This window comes from Cervus elaphus, chromosome 20 (assembly GCF_910594005.1).
Source record: "Cervus elaphus chromosome 20, mCerEla1.1, whole genome shotgun sequence".
Classification (NCBI taxonomy): domain Eukaryota; kingdom Metazoa; phylum Chordata; class Mammalia; order Artiodactyla; family Cervidae; genus Cervus; species Cervus elaphus.
Window position 1 is genome coordinate 28,460,869 of NC_057834.1, and position 4,923 is coordinate 28,465,791.

Sequence of the window (4,923 nt, forward strand, 5' to 3'; positions counted from 1 at the left end):
TTAATATAGACAACCCTCATCAATTCTTAAACTTGCCAATAAGAAGTATAGAAGTAGGCACAAACATTCTGTTTCATAGATTATAAAACAAAGAAATTATTTTTTAAATTGCACTTTCAATTAAAGTTAAAGTAGTATAATGCCATGTTTGAAATTATAGCTCCTATATATATCTATATGTGTGTTAGATTGCTTCAGTTGTGTCTGACTCTGTGCGATCTTAATGACTTCAGCCTGACAGGCTCCTCTGTCCAAGAAATTCTCCAGGCAAGAATACTGGATTGGGTTGCTGTGCCCTCCTCCAGGGGATCTTCCTTACCCAGGGATCGAATCCACGTTTCTTACATCTTACCTGCATTGGCAGGCAGGTTCTTTACCACTAGACCACCTGGGAAGTCCATATATATATATGTGTAAGTAGTTGTATATCTCTGCTTAATGTCTCTATGTGTGTGTGTGTGTGTGTGTGTGTGTGTGTATGAGTTCTTTGATATCGTTGAGACTGTATTGTGTATTATATGGAAAAGATCTTTTTTCACTTGGTAGTCCATGAGTATCTCTGTGTATTATGGAAATATCATAACTATACTGTAATAGCACACACTGTATTTCACTTTCTATATGATAGTCCCATAATTCACCTAACTGTTCCTTCTATATTGTTTCTTTTCCCCCTATTTATAAAATAGTGCAGAGTCTTTCTGTATAGAATTTTGTATTTATTTCAGATTTTTTTTTCTTGGAAGTGAAATGACTTCATGATGTGATGAGCATGTTTAAAGTTATTAGTACTCACTGCCAAATTGACAAAGTGATTTCCTGAAGCTTGTAAAAATTTATATTATTAGGCACAATCTATGTGCCTATCTTAGTTCACCAATGCTGTTTATTGTCATTGAAATTTTATTTTCAAATTTGAACAAATATATATTCATGTTAAAGCTGAGCACAATTTTTAGTGATAATTAATCATTTATTCATTCTTTGGCAAATTGTTCATGTTTTCATTGGAATATGATGATGTCATACTGATTCAAAATAACTTTTTCATATGTTAAGGAATATTAACTCTTTGTCCTGTATTAGAAACATAGCTTGCTGTTTTAGAGTATTGTCTTTGGAATCATTCAACCTTAAATTCCAAGCTCAGCCAGCAGTTTACAAGCTACATGATTATGGACAAGTTGCTTTCTCTTCCCATCTTCAGTTTCCTAAAACACAGGTGAGGATAAGCAGAGGTAGATTTCCCATGAAGACAAGCAAGCACCTTTAGAATTGTGTTCACAGGGTCTAACATTTGGTAAAAATTTGCAAAAGTAAAATATTTGAAACACACTTAAGACACTGATCTCTTTCTGTTCCAATTTTCCCTTTATCACTCTGCCCCTCTGTAGTACATTTCCTCTCTTATATTTTCCCTTATGACACATTGCATTGTAGTACCTGCAGGAATGTTAGGACCCAGCTAAAAGGATATATATAGTTTGGATGTGTGGGCTAGTTTTAAATGGTTCACCACTATGTGTATGTATGTATGAAAGAAACTTGATAGCGATTTCCCCAAAGTTGACAACAACCCCAATCACCTGCATGACATTATTAAAAAATGAGTTGAGATTATGAAGAAATTTCCTTAAGTTATCAGTAAAAAAATAAAATGACTGTTTTTATGGAAAATAGCATGCAGACAGAACAAATACCAGGAAAAATATTGTAGATGTGAGAAAACTGGCTTAAAACTCAGCTTTCAAGGAACTAAGATCATGGCATCCAGTCCTATCACTTCATGGCAAATAGATAGGGGAAATATGGAAACAGTGTCAGATTTCTTTTTCCTGGGCTCCAAAATCACTGTGGATGGTGACTGCAGTCATGAAATTAAAAGACACTTTCTCCTTGGAAGAATAACTATGACAAACTAAGACAGTATATTAAAAAGCAGAGATATCACTTTGCCATCAAAGGTCCATATTATCAAAGCTATGGTTTTCCCAGTATTCAAATATGACTGTGAGAATTGTTCTGTAAAGAAGTCTGAGCACCGAAAAATTGATTCTTTCAAACTGTGGTGTTGAAGAAGACTCGAGAGTCCCTTGGACTGCAAGATCAAACCAGTCCATCCTAAAGGAAACCAACCCAGAATATTCATTGGAAGAATTGATGCTGAAGCTCCAATACTTTGGTCACTTATTGTGAAGAGCCGAATGATTAGAAAAGACCCTAATTCTGGGAAAGACCAAGGAGAAGAGGGCGACAGAGGGTGAGATGGTTGGATGGAATCACTGACTCAATGAATTTGAAGTGACATGAATTTGAGCAAACTATGGGAGACAGTGAAGGACAGGGAAGCCTGGTGTGCTGCAGTTTATGGGGTTGCAAAGAGTAGGACAAGACTTAGGGACTGACAATTGTAGATGTGTCAAACAATTTTCTAGTAAATTTTTTCAGATTTCATACTTGTAGGATCTATTAGCTTTTTTGAAGTTTGTATTTTGTTGTGATTTTTCTAATCCTAAATTAATATTGACTTGCATGACTACTTTTGTATTTGTAATATTCTTTTACTTAAAGAGGACACTCAGAATTGTGATAGTTTAAGTCCTTCAAAAATCTGGTACTTGGGGCCACACTTTCTTCATCAAAAAATGAGGATATTAAGTGAGAGTATTATGAGTTACTTAGAGAACAGCTTGACTTTTTAAAAAGTAATTTTGCCAGATTACTTGAATTCTACTGTCAACTGATAGCAGGTTTTATAGATAAAGGAAAACTTGTGGATCTAATCTGTTATGTCATTAGGCTTTTAATTCTATTATAAATGATATATATGTATCCACTGGGGCTTCCTTGTGGCTCAGAATCTGCCTACAATGCAGGAGATTAGGTTCAATCCCTGGGTTGAGAAGATCCTTTGGAGAAGGGAATGGCTACCCACTCCAGTATTCTTATCTGGAGAATTCCATGGGCAGAGGATCTTGGTGGGCTACAGTCCATAGGGTCACAAAGAGTTGGACACGACTAAGTAACTAACACTTTTACTCACTCATATATATCCTTTAACTTGGCAGATGGAACATACATGAATATTGAGATGGGTAGATTTAGCTAGTGAAGATGCAAAGAGTTGATATCCAGGAGTTATGATAACAATTGACTTTCCATCATACTTATTTCTCCATTTAATGGTTCAATCAATAATTTGAATGACCATGTTCATGAGAAATGCAAATGATACCACAATAGTTAGTAGAATGAGTATTAAAATTCAGTACAAGTAGGAAAGCTGTAACATGATAAGAATTACAGAATATTTAATAAGGGATATACTTATGGAAAGATAAAAACACAAGCAACATTACATATTTATTTCTAAGATTAAATATATCTGAAAGCCCTCAGAACTGACCACATTATAAATAAACATGAAAAACACCTAATTGTTAAAGAAAGTATAAAACCCTCACAAGTTTTTTTTAAATTTTTATTTATACCTCACAAGTTTTAATACACAAATAATTAAATTTTAATGTAAAATAAATTAAGCATAGTTTTAGTGTCTGTAAAAGCAAAGATTATAAATTTATTGGCCTGTTCTCAAGTCTGTCTCTCCATTTCAGAATACTTAGATTTTTTTGTATATAAAATAGTTTAGGCAACCATTAAAGTGCAGATAACTACATAATTAATATTTCTTTTTTCACAACCTAGCTAAAGAAATAATTCATACAATTTAATATCTTTTCAATATGAGGTCAATTTGTATTTCTTTGAGATGCATATCACCATTGTCTCTCTTTGATTGTAAGTGCAGAGGCCAGAGGACTAAATATATTAATTTACAGCTCTTTAACAAAAAAACTTGACTTTATGCATACTTAATGCTTTGTGATGATAATGATCCTCACAAAAACTTAGGGTGCCATACTCAGAACTTCTCTCTCACTATTAGTTATCTAAAAGTCAATTCTGTCTCCATTTTTCCTGTTTACTTTTTCATGCTTTGTTGAAATATAATTAGCATATAATATTGTGTAAGTTTAAGGTATATAACATGTTGATTTGATACAATTATATATTACAACATGATTACTGCCACAGTGTTAGCTAGCACTTCTGTCATATCATGTAATTACTATTTATCCAAGGAAAATTATTTTTAAGTTAGAGTGATGACATTTTATTTTATTTTTTTTTCTTTAAAGCTAATTTCTTTATTTTAATTGGAGGCTAACTACTTTTCAATATTGTGGAAGTTTTTGCCATATATTGACATGAATCAGCCATTGGCATACATGTGTCCCCACATTTTGAAACCCTCTCCCACCTCCCTCCCCACCCCATCTCTCTGGGTTGTCCCAGAGCACTGGCTTTAAGTGCCCTGCTTCATGCATTGAACTTGCACTGATCATCTATTTTACATATGGTAATATACATGTTTTAGTGCTATTCTCTCAAATCACTCCACCCTCACCTTCTCCCATAGAGTTCAAAAGTCTGTTCTTTACATCTGTGTGTCTTTTGTTGTCTTGCATATAGGGTCATTGTTACCATCTTTCTAAATTCCATATATATGCATTGATATACTGTATTGGTGTTTCTCTTTCTGACTTACTTCACTTTGTAAAACAGGCTCCAGTTTCATCCACTTTATTAGAACTGACTCAAATGCTTTCTTTTTTATAGCTGAGTAATATTCCATTGTGTATATGTATCACAACTTCCTTATCCATTCATCTGCTGATGGACATCTAGGTTGCTTCCATGTCCCAGCTATTGTAAAAAGTGTGGCAATGTTCACTGGGGTACATGTATGTCTTTCAGTTCTGCTTTCCTTGGTGTGTATGCCCAGCAGTGGGATTGCTGGGTCATATGGCACTTCTATTTCCAGTTTCTTAAGGAATCTACACACTGTTCTCCATAGTG